Genomic DNA, 12792 nt, shown 5'->3' with positions numbered 1-12792 from the left:
AGTGGTAACAAAAGAGCTAAAATGACAATGAATGCATTGACTTACACTTGCAATTAAAGTCAATATATAAAGCATATAGCATTTCCAATCCCACAGTGAAGAATAGTTCTGAATTTCATAAAGTTACAAGTTTTAGATGACTCATCTACTTGCTTTATCATAAAATCAATATAAACTCTCCCAAACAGTCTCAATATTGTAAAGAGATAAACTTACAAAATTTCCTTTTTGGGTGGGAGGGAAAAGGAGGGGACATGAGGGTAGAGAAGATGGTGGAATAAGACAGATACCTAAGTACCTGTATGAAGACATGAATGGTGTGAATATATTTTATATAAAACCAGAGATATGAAAAATTGTGCTCTGTATGTGTTATATGAATTGTAATGCATTCTGTTGTCATATATAACAAATTACAACAAGAAATATTTTTTTTAAAAAAATTTCCTTTTTATTTCAACATGCTACATTCTAATTTAATGACTGTAATTATATTTCAGAAAACTAAATTATTATCTTTATTTATACTATTGAAACAAATTATAAAGATGAGATAGAATGCATGACATTAAGGATGTGTATACACATACAACACATGATCTTGGAATAAAAAAATACTGATTTCTAAAAACAAAAGAAAACATGTGTTTAAATAAATTAATATTGAAAAAATGCCATTATACAACAAAACATACACTGATTTTTGTGATACCCTGCTTTTCCTAAAGGAAACAACAACAACGACAACAAAAGTGACAAATCCTTAGTGTTCAACCCACCAGGGCACAGTTGGCAATTAGGGTGAGGAATAAAGAGTGCTTATTTCCGCAAATTAAAAAGCAAAAACAAACAAAAAAAAAAAAAACAAGCAAGTAAAATATCAAAACTTTTGGTATTCTCTTGCACTTTATTAAATTCTAATATTGTATCACATGTTACTTGTACAGGTCTATTTTTCCCCTGAGGAAAGGTAGACCAATATTTTTAGCTATAGTTCATCATTCTATGTAACCTAGATTTAACAGATGAAAAGAAGCAATATGTAAAATATTTTTAACTAGCATACACATTTATGCATAGAAATTAATTTTCAATAACATTGGTCTACTGAGAAACTCTAATTTCCCAAAAAAGAAAATTTTAACATAAAACGTCAACTTCTAAAATTCTGTGCAAAAGGTTAAATTAATTTTATGTTCTAACATTTGAAAATTCACTTTAGTATTCTGTATTGTTATAGAGTCCTAAACATACTTATTCTAAAATCCATCCTTTACAAATTAATTTCTTTTAACAGTAGATAAGGACCATAATTTAGATTGAATATTAGGCTAGATACAAAAATAGTTTCTTGCACTTTAAAGAAACCACGGTATCTTGCAAGAAAAAAAAAAAAAGCACAAAGAAAAGGAAAAAGCTAAAACACTGGCTATTTTTATGCGAAAATGTCCTGGGAAGTGGAAAAAATGAATGAACATATTCGTACACATTCAGAAATTCAACACACTTTGTGCTAGACACGGGCTTGCTTCTGAACAGAATTTTGTTTCTAAATGGTAACTAACACTTTTCAAGTCAATTTATTTTAATGAAACCAAGTCTGAAGGTAACAAACAAAAAAAGAAGCTATGTCATCAAAATTAGCATGACAGTGCTAAATTTTTATTAAACATTCAACCAGATTTATACCTAATTTTTCCTTTTTAGTCATGTAAAATGTGTGGCAAGTCTATGGAAAAAAAATTTAAAAGGAACAAGATACACTGACATTATTAGCAGTTTTGTTTTTATCTTTCCTCTAGTTTCTAAATTCACATTTAAATTACTTAGCACTCATCTTTACTATCTACTTCAGAATTTTACTGAAGATTACCTCTAAGTAAGTATGATGGAATCCCAAGCTTCTATAGTTAATGAACAGATATTCTGTGGGCTAGATCAGATCATGAAGAAAAACTCATTACAAAATTTGTGTATTGGTTTAAATTCATTCATTCCTCCCAGTTAAAATGAAGCCCTCCAATGACACAATACCATATAACAATACCAGATAAGAATAGTTACTATCTTCACACAGTAACCACTTTTTAAGCATAAGCTTTTTATATGATAGGATCACTAACATATGCTTCCAACACCAATGAGCTAAAGAATATATATTACTTGCTAAACCTTTCTTCCACAAAGCACATATCTCCTCATAAATAATTATTTCCAGACAAATGGGAAAGGGAATTGCACTTCTTTGACTAAATTATCCCATATATTTTCCTAGCACTGAAGAAGAGGGAAGACATGAGTGTAAAAGTGTCTTTAAAATGTTCTTCCTTAGTGCTTCCTTACAGTCGGAAAGCTTTAAGAAAGATTCTATTTCTTTCAACCTAATTTCCATAGTGTGAATGTGTAAAGTGGTAGACAGTACAAATAGGATAGTGTATTAATGACAACAGGGGAACTCTGTGAGGAGCTCAAACCATAGAATAAAATGGTCTGGGCCATTTAGACAGAAGGGAGAAGATTGCAATTTCAGTAAAAACTGAAAATTAATTAGTCTTATTTATAGTAAAAAAAAAAAAAAGAAAATTACTTTACTTCAGAGCCAGAAAAATTGGCTTCCTAAAGTAACAATGCACCCATGTTAAGAGTAAAATTCCCACCTTAGTTTCTTACAGGCCTCTGTAGAAAGCCTCAGAAGAAAGACTTGATAGAAATTACCAACGATATGTACTTAAAAGATGTGAAATCATTCCATCCAAAGCCATTAATGGAAGGCAGCAAAGGTACTAACAGGAGTCAAAATGATATCCAGGAAAGAGGAATCTTACATTTATTATACAAAACTGTTTATAAAACATATTGCACCATAAAATATGATTTTATTATAGACTGGGTTATTAATCTAAAAACATCATATTGAAAAGCAAACTGAGGTCTACAACTTTTTATAAAAAATAAAAGAAAATGCTGCAAAGCTAGGACAAAATCTTATAATAAAATGGGGCAATATCTAGTTTTGCTACATCTAATAGCTTCAGAGAACTTCATGAAAAAAAACAAACACTTTTACCTTAACTTGTAAATACCACAAAAAATTAAAAACTAACCTTTAAGTTTCATGTTTCATGTTTCCAAGGATCTACTGGTTCAAGCAGAGACAACATTTGACTTCTGAGCATATCCACAAAGTCAGATTTTCCTCCTAAGAATAGTCCTGGATCAGTTGTTTGTAACTTAACTGCCTAACCAAAGGGAGCAAGAAATGAGGAACATGATATATCTGCTTCAGGTAAAATGCATATTTCCCACTCTTCTGGCTTCTCAGAATTTACACGGTCAAATATAAAGATGCTCTTAGCAAAATGGGTTGCTTCATCTTAGAGTGTACCAACCAAGGCAGTCTATTTTTTTTTAAGATGAAAACATATAAAACTAAGCCACCACACAAATAAAAACATCTCCACAGGGGGGAAAAAAGGAGGGAGGGTGTTCAGCTGGGAAAAAAAAAAGCCATAAGATCCATAGTTAAACTGAATTGAGGGCATCTAGTGACTAGCAGGTACTCTGTGGGATGTTGACAAATATTCTTTTTTATTGTTAATATTTTTGATAAACTTTTATTTTATTAATTTATTTATATGCAGTACTGAGGATCAAACCAGTGCCTCACACATGCTATGCAAGTACTCTACCAAGTAGCTACAACCCCAGCCAATATTCTTTTTAAGTCATACAAAACTACTATGATACAGATATTTTTGTCTATATTTTACTGATGAGAAAAGTAGGTTAAGAAATCAAATAAGGCACCCTAGGTCATGCAGCCAAGATGGGACTTACTAGGATTCACTCTCCATCTCTCTGATGCCAAGCCTCTTTCCACTCTTGTCAAGTCCACATCTCCACTAACTAATATTTGCCACTTGGGTTCTACCTATGGACAAACACTGCAAAGAACTGCAAAAGAAAAAGAAGACATTGTCCTTACACTCCAGGCAGTTAATATCTAAAAGGCATTCAGAAGAGTCAGATGCCCAGTTCACCAGGAGAGTGTGGTATATCAGAAGAACACTGGCTAGAGAGAGAAATAATTCACTTACTCTGGGTTTTGCTATTTATTAGTCATAAATAATAATTTTATTATTTTCAAATTTCTTTAATTGTCTTATTCTAAAGAATCTAATTATAATCTCTCCTTTATGTAATTTGGTTCTTATGCATAAAATCAAAGATTTCTATTACCTGTAGAGACAGAAATTTTCTATTACCTGTAGAGACACAGGGCAAGACATGAGAATCAGCATTTTATGTTTTCCCAAATTAGTCTTACAAATAGCAAAATTTTCAGAGTGAATATCTAAATTTTATTCAAGATATTTTCTCAATAGTCTCATCTGTAACATTTTATAATATTACCAAGTTAAAACTTATTAGTTCTCTTTATTTAAATAAACGCCTTTATTTTCTAGCAATAACACATAATTCCTTCAACCCATACTATGTTTACCTTGGTTTGTTATAATTTACTTAGATATTATTCATGGGAGAGTGGAACTGCTGCATCAAAGTACAAACTAAATTGCAGGACATGGTGGGACATACCTGTACTCCCAGTAGCTGGGGAGGCTGAGGCGGGAGGATCTCATGTTCAAAGCCAGTTTCAGCATATTACTAAGGCCCTAAGCAACTTAGCAGGACCATGTCTTGAAACTAAATAAATAAGTAAACAAATAAACAAACAAGAAGGGCTGTGAATATGGCTCAGTGATTTAGCATCCCTGGGTTCAATCTCTGGTACCAAAAAACAAACAAACAAACAAAAACATACTAAATTTACTTTGACTACTGCACATTGAAATTTAAGAACTATCAAAGTGACTAAGTTTTCTTGTTGGAAAATGTGATTAAAACAAGAATATGGTGTAGTTCTTTATGAAAAAAAGTCTACAAAATGTACATATCATTAGTTTTTCAATTAAATTTTCCTTAAATTTGAATCACATTTGCCATCAAACAGTATTTTCACCTCTAGTTGTATTTCCTCAACCTCCATTAACATTCTTCATAAAACTCAAAGAGAACTTCACTCTGAGGAAAACCATAAGAGTTCAATAGCCATAAGTGGCTCAGCAGTTCTCATACCTGAGTAAATTAAGTCTTCTTGCACTTTTTTTGTTATTTAGGTCATACAAATATTGCAATTATGTAATGAAACAACAGCCTTGTCTGTATTTCCTCAGACAGCCAAGTCCTGACTCATAAGTACTTCATTTCTTGTTGTCTTAACTCTGAAAGAGAGTAGACAGTATTTTTTCTAAATGCTTTATTGAAAAATCCTTCTTTTCTGAAAGGCTTCTAACTATGACATAGGTAAAGTACCATGTATAATATTATAAAAAGAACTTTCATTCAACAGAGCAGCAACCACCTAAGCCAATGAACCAACTCATAAATAAAAAATTCATATATTTGAGAAAATATTTCATATTTTCTGAAGTTTCACAAGAGCAAAATTATAAAAGAGCAGCATGTCCTCTGAGCCTTAAAATGATAATGGCATTCACATTTTAAAGACATTTTATTTAGTCAAAGAAAACTCAAAATGATTTCAAAGGGGGAAATATGGGCTGGGTATTATTGGTTAATTAAAAATCAAAAATCACAAATTGCTTAATCAAGATATTGAATATGGCAACAGAAATGATTAAAAATGCAAGTGAAAAAAGAAATGATGTTCAATTTATAGCTCTCGTAACAAAATATAACAGGTTATTCCTACATTAGACATCTTGTCAAATAAAAGAGAGAGATGTGTTTTGAAAAGAAAAAGGGAGGTGTGTATGTGTGCGTGTCCCACAGTCCACTGCCTGGCTGGGGGTTGTGGCTTTGCCCATAGCAAAGAAGAAAGAACATCAGGGAAAATAACTGGACTCTCTTTCTTTGTCTTTTCATCTGTCTCCCCCATATCCTCCAGCTAACACTGTGTATTCTACAAAGTATACATCAAACATAAGAACAGAAACATTCCCCCAGAGAGACTCTATAAGGCAGGTTTTGCTCTTTCAAAAAATATAAGAAATACCAGAATCCATAAATGGATAAAACAAAAAACTCCCTAAAGAGCCACTCTAAGTAAATACAGTTGGAAATCTTTCTTACCCAAAGGCACACAATCAAACCAAGTAAAACAGCCTTGCTGACAGGTTGTGAGAGAGCCCTGTTGTGCTCAGCTTTCAAATGTCCCAAACAGGACCCCAAGGCTGCTAGGGCTCCCAGCCTGATTGGTGGGCCTGAAGGTGGCTGGGACAGAGTGGGGGCTAAGAAACTTACCGCGACCCAGGACACGGTGGGCAGCATCCCAGAAGGTGGCAGCTAATGCTCCCAGGCAGAGGACCCCAAACAACACAACCAAGCATCAGTTTCCGCAGCTACTGCTGCGAGTTGGAGGTGCGCCAGGGTGGGGGCGGAGAAAGCCACAGCCAGCTGACCCACCGCTGCATAAATAACCAGGGCAGGCTCTCGGGCATGCAGCGGGTGGCTCTGTGCTTGAGTTGGGGCCAAGCGGCTGCTGCAGAGCTTATGCTTTGGAGAGAGAGCTTCATGCTTTGGCGTGTTTGGCGCTTTCTCAGCCACAGCTCAGGTCTGCTTTGGAGCATGTGGATCTGCAAAAGGCATTTGACGAGGTTCCAAGGAAAAGTTAAATTGGGTTGCAGGAGTTTTAGCAAGCGAACCTGGAGGCTCCCTCATGAAAAATCTATTGGATTTCTAGTTTATTTTACAATGAAACCACCAATCAACAAAATCTGAAACACTACTCTTCTGCTGTCCCAAGGAAAGATAAATTTGTTTGGTATTTGCCAGATACCAAATGGTGCCTGTCAGAGTATCTTATGCAAAATAAAATGGTATCTGCCAGATTATTTTGTGCAAAATAAACCACACTGAATAAAACTAACTAAAGCTATTTTAAAGAAAAGTGAGGGACGTAAATGACACACTAGAAATATTGGTTTAATTTAAATGATGGTCTGAGTGAGCCTCATGTATTTTTAGTTATTTGTTATAAAAATATAACAAATAATTATAATATTATAAATATTCACATACGTATATGTTTTCTCCAGAACTTTGAGTCTAACAGCAACTACATTTTTCTTTTAGCCATCTTAAATTTTTTAGCAAAGTCCTGGTAGAATACTATAAAAACTACAATTGCAAACAAACACAAAACCTCCCAAAAAATGGATTCCAAAGAATAAAATTTCTCCACAAAAAAAAATTATTTTGTTAAAATCAAGAAAGTTTTCCCATTGCCAGAGCAGAAGAATATCCCAATACCAGCCCATCACAATTTCATCTCTACTATGAACTGAAGCACCTGGAAATGGTTGTTCAGTACATGTTTCATTTTTTCTCCAGAGCAAACAAGACTCTGACAATGAGACACTTTAGTTTTAGCATCTTTTGCAATCTGAATAATCTGAAATTTACCAAATTATCATTCTTTTTTATGGCTGAGTAATATTCTTGTGTGTGTGTGTGTGTGTGTGTGTGTGTGTGGTGTGTAACATTTTCTTTATCCATTCATCTGTTGAATGGCATCTAGTTTGGTTTGATAGTTTAGCTATTATGAATTGAGGTGTTATAAATATTGATGTGGCTGCATCACTATAGTATGCTGATTTTAAGTCTTTGGGGTGTATGCTAAGAAGAGGGATAACTGGATCAAACGGTGTTCCATTCCAAGTTTTCTGAGGAATCTCCATTCTGCTTTCCAGAGTGGCTGCACTAATTTGCAGTCCTACCAGCAATGTATGAATGTACCTACCCCCTTACATCCTTTGGAACATTTATTGTTACTTGTATTCTTGACAATTGCCATTCTGACTGGAGTGAGATAAAATCTCAGTGTAGTTTTAACTTGCATTTCTCTAATTGCTAGGAATGTTGAACTTTTTTTCATATATTTTTTGACCATTCATTCTTTTTCTGTTATGTGCTTGTTCAATTATTTTGCCCATTTATGGATTGGGTTATTTGTTTTTTAAATTGTTAAATGTTTTGAGTTCTTTGTATATCATGGAGATTAATGCACTAACTGAGGTGCAGATTGCAGCAAAACAGGTGTTTTCTATCATGCAGTTCAAAGTTCTTTCAACAGATGCTCATTATCTAATTGCAAAAATGTTTGCAGGTTTATTTATTGTTACAGGAGCATGCAATTCCAGGTTCCAAGATCTGCATTGGTTTCCTATTGCTACTTTAAAAAATAACACCCTTGATGGTTTAAAGAAAAACTTATTCTATTATAGTTCAGAAGTCTAAAATATATCTTGCAGGGCTAAGATCAGGGTGTTGGCAGGCTGGGTTCCTTTTTATAGGCTCCAGAGGCTTATGGTTTCCTCACCTTTCCTAGCTTCCAGCAGCTGACATTCCTTGGCTCCTGGCCACAGCATCTGTTTCTGTTTGGTCTTCTTGTGCCTTTCTGAGAATTAGGATACTGGTATCTTTGGAGTGTCACCATTCAGCCTGTCATGGCCCCATATCTCAATACACAGTTTTAACTTAACAAATTACTTGTTATTGCTACACTTTTGTTTGTGTGGAAAAAAAAAAAAAGACCATGGAGAAAGTGAAGAAGAAGAAAATGAAACAGGGGCTGGAGATGTGGCTCTAGCGGTAGCGCGCTCGTCTGGCATGCGTGCGGCCCGGGTTCGATCCTCAGTACCACATACACATACAAAGATGTTGTGTCCGCCGAAAACTAGAAAATAAATATTGAAAAATTCTCTCTCTCTCTCTCTCTCTCTCTCTCTCTCTCTCTCTCTGTCCCACTCTCTCTTTAAAAAAAAAAAAAAAAGAGAGAGAATGAAACAGTATAAATGCAGGTCAAAGTAAGCAATGGTTCCACAGAAAAAGGGAAACAAACTGGCAGATCCTTCAACCTCTTTTAATTTGGATATGCAGATTTTCCTCCCTATTAATCTATAAGTTGTCATTTTCATATTGATCACTCTTTCATTTTCTGTGTCTCACACAGTGCAGGATAAACAAGTGCTCTATGAATATAAATTTTATTAAAACTGTTAGGATAAATGATGCATCCAGGGCCTTTCCTAAATAAATAAATAAATAAATAAATAAAACCCTCAACCTTTTAAACTAAATGTGAGCCACAATAACTTAAATTCTAAAAACGAAAATTATTTATATAGAAAGAATAGTTTATGCAATACTTAAGTAACTGTAATGTTACTTTTTTAAAGAAAAATAAAGCAGCATATTTATTTTTTACTTACACTGTTAAAATATTTCTATCAGTAAAATGAATTGTTAATATGGAAACTAAAATTAAAGTAATTTTGAAAAGGGTCTGTCCATTAAGCCCAGTATATTTTTAAGTATATAAATCAAAGTACCAAAGAGTTTCCTGTTTATTTAAATCATTAAAACAAAGTATTACTGAAAAACAAACTATTCCTCCTTTTGTTTTGAATTGTCAACACATTTTTGATTTTGCATGTAGCATCATTTTGAGATTATTCTCATTTTCCCCAAAAACTCCTTTTTTTTTTTTTTTTTTGGTACCCATGATTGAATCCAGGGGCACTTGGATCCACAGAGCCACATACCCAGCCCCACTTTTATATATTTTATTTAGAGATGGGGTCTCACTATGTTACTTAAGGCCTTGGTAACTTTCTCAGTCTGGCTTTGAACTTGTGATCCTCCTGCCTCAGCCTCACAGCTGCTGAAACCCAAAGAAATTTTGTAAAGATAAAACAAAACAAAAAATCTCTATGGTGAAGAACAAGGCATGCAAAAAAGGAATTTTGTAAATTTTAATTTATGATATTCAGTCATCATAGCTTGAGCCACAAGAAACTACCACTGTTTAATCACTTTGATCTTTAAAATGGCAATTTGCTAAGGTTTGGCTTAGATCTTACTGTACCTTCTGGAATTAACATGAGTGGTCAGTGAAATTTCTTGTGTCCCTGGAAACTCCCTGAATTCCCTGGAGACCTTAGATCATTTTTCAATGAACCAAACATTTCATTCAACATATCTTTGTTTAAAGAGCATGTATTGCATCAGGCCACAAGATCACAGGAGAAAAGGTAAGATTTTACTCAGATCTTCACCAGGTTGAAAAACTGCTAATTAGTGATGCTGCATAATTTGAATAACTGGTACTGACAAAGTTCTTTATGAGACTATAATTTAAGGTTCTCACAGTCTGACAAGTTCTCTTATCTGAAATTAAACCAATTTCATCCAAAGATTTTCAAAGTAATGAAACCTCTCATCAGTAGTTTGGTCGGGCACACATCACATCTCAGTACTATCAAGTCATTTTTCAGAGTCAAGTACATCATTGATAATTCATTATATAGCATACCTCTACAGAACTAGACTTTCTTATTTTAATAGAGAAGCATGCATTACACTGAAATTGATGCAAAAAAAATGATGTTTAAAATAAGATTTTTGTCCCCTTCTCACTGCTCTGGCTTGTGCTTCAACACCATTTCTCCACAATCAATAAAAATAATTCACAGTAGGTTTGGATCAGTCTTGCTAGTGTGGAGTGCAGAACAGTGCATACAATAGGCTGTCAATGTATGCTTTGGGATAGGAGCATAAGAAAATGAAAAATAAAAAAAAAGGACTGGAGACCAGATGAATAAAATGATATTGGCTGTCTCTTATTACTCTGCATATAAAGAAACAAGATTCATACACAAATGCAAAGTTTGCAAGGGCTCAATATACATCTTTCTTCCCATTGGTTACTTTTCAAATTTTTACATTATGATATTTCATCTCAGGTAAGATATCTCTGAAGCAATTAGAAAAATCTACCAGTTAATTGAGAAAGCTTTCTCATAGTGACATATTTCAGCATCATCTCAACATCAAGTCTACAGAAGATTCCTATTGAAAATATCCGAAGCCCAGCACTGTGAGGCACACTTGTAATCCCAGTGACTCAGGAAAGAAAGATCACAAGTTCAAAGTAAGTTTCAGCAACTTCATGAGGGCCTAAGCAACTCAATGAGACCTGTCTCTCTAAAAAAAAAAAAAAATTTAAAAGGGGGCTGGGGATGTGGTTCAGTGGTTAAGTGACCTGAGTTCAATCCCTTATTAAAAAAAAGAAAAGAAAAATAATTAAATGATTTATCAAATTATGTATGTCACAATCTTCTGTGCTTTAGATTGAGAAGTTGAAAAAATACCCATCTCCTAAGAACCAAAGTTCTAATATAAATAATACTAATATGAATAAAAAACAATTAGCTCTGATGAATTGGAAAGAATAAGAAAAAAATAATTTAAAAAAACATAACTTTTTCTTAAGCAACTATAAAAATTTTATTCAAATTGACATAGCCAGAACAGACTTCAATGTAAATACAGGTATAATTCACAAATTCAATTTACCATAAAAAATACATAGATCAAGACATTTGGCTTAGCTGTGTGTTATCTGGCATCAGCTTGAAAAACAGAGATACCTTTGCACAAAAACAAAATTATAATTATTCTTTTAGTAGAAAAAAGGAGCCTTGATCTTTAAAAGAAATATTCTATGGAAGTGGTTCAATTCCTTGAGGTAGCTAAAATAAATGTTCTTATATTATTACAAATATTATATCCAATAATAACTTTTTAGATGAACTGTTCTTTGCCCACCCCTGCTTTTTAAAAATTTTTCATGACTTTTTTCTTTTGGAACATTAAGAAAGATACAAAAATGTTGAAGGATCGCTGGGCACTGTGGCACATGCTGTAATCCCAGCAGCTAAGGAAGCTGAGACAAGAGAATCAAAGTTCAAAGCCAGCCTCAGCAAAAACAAGATACAAAAATGTTGAAGGATCGCTGGGCACTGTGGCACATGCTGTAATCCCAGCAGCTAAGGAAGCTGAGACAAGAGAATCAAAGTTCAAAGCCAGCCTCAGCAAAAACAAGGTGCTAAGAAACTCAGTGAAACCCTGTCTCTAAATAAAATACAAAATAGGGCTGGGGATATAACTCGGTAGTTGAGTGCCCCTGAGTTCAATCCCTGGTACAAAAAAAAAAAAAAAATGTTGAAGGATTTATTAAATTCTCTTATAGTCTCACCAAAATGTTTATTAATGAGGGGGGGAAAGCTAGGATGCTAATTTTAACCTAATTTGAGGGAGAAGCCAGATGACATACCAGCAAGCATAAATGTTTGCACAATGCATTACTAATAAGGAATTCAATTCCTTTACTTATGGGAGATAAACTAAATACTGAAATACATGAGGACACTAAAGCTGTTCAACGCTTTATAAGGGCATACAATCTCACCATATTTTAAGAATTTGGAACCCATTATCCAACTTGAGACAAAAGAATTTTTTTTAAATACCATTTTAAATTAAATTAGACAAAATAATCTAAAATACTACTTTGTTATTATAATTACAATTTGGAACCCCCAGGCTTCAAAAAGAACATGAAGCTTCCGTTCCCCAGATACAAGGTCAGGGAAAAGTCTAACATATGCAAGCTAGTCTCTTTTGGGGCCTTCCCCCCATTTCCGTGTATCTAGCTATTCTCCTGGAGCATAGTACTGTATTTTGTACAACACACTGGAATTATGTCAGAATACAAAGTAGATCTAGAATCAGCAAATATCTGGGAGTTTCCTGACTCCTTCCACACTTAGATAATCTCTACCATTATGAATATATGCCTCAGTTTTCTTTGTAAAATAGTACAATGTTTATGAATGTTTTTTAATATTGACATTTTAGTTAGTA

The sequence above is a fragment of the Callospermophilus lateralis genome, chromosome 12, assembly GCF_048772815.1.
Source record: "Callospermophilus lateralis isolate mCalLat2 chromosome 12, mCalLat2.hap1, whole genome shotgun sequence".
Taxonomy (NCBI): Eukaryota; Metazoa; Chordata; class Mammalia; order Rodentia; family Sciuridae; genus Callospermophilus; species Callospermophilus lateralis.
This window is presented reverse-complemented; position numbering follows the sequence as displayed.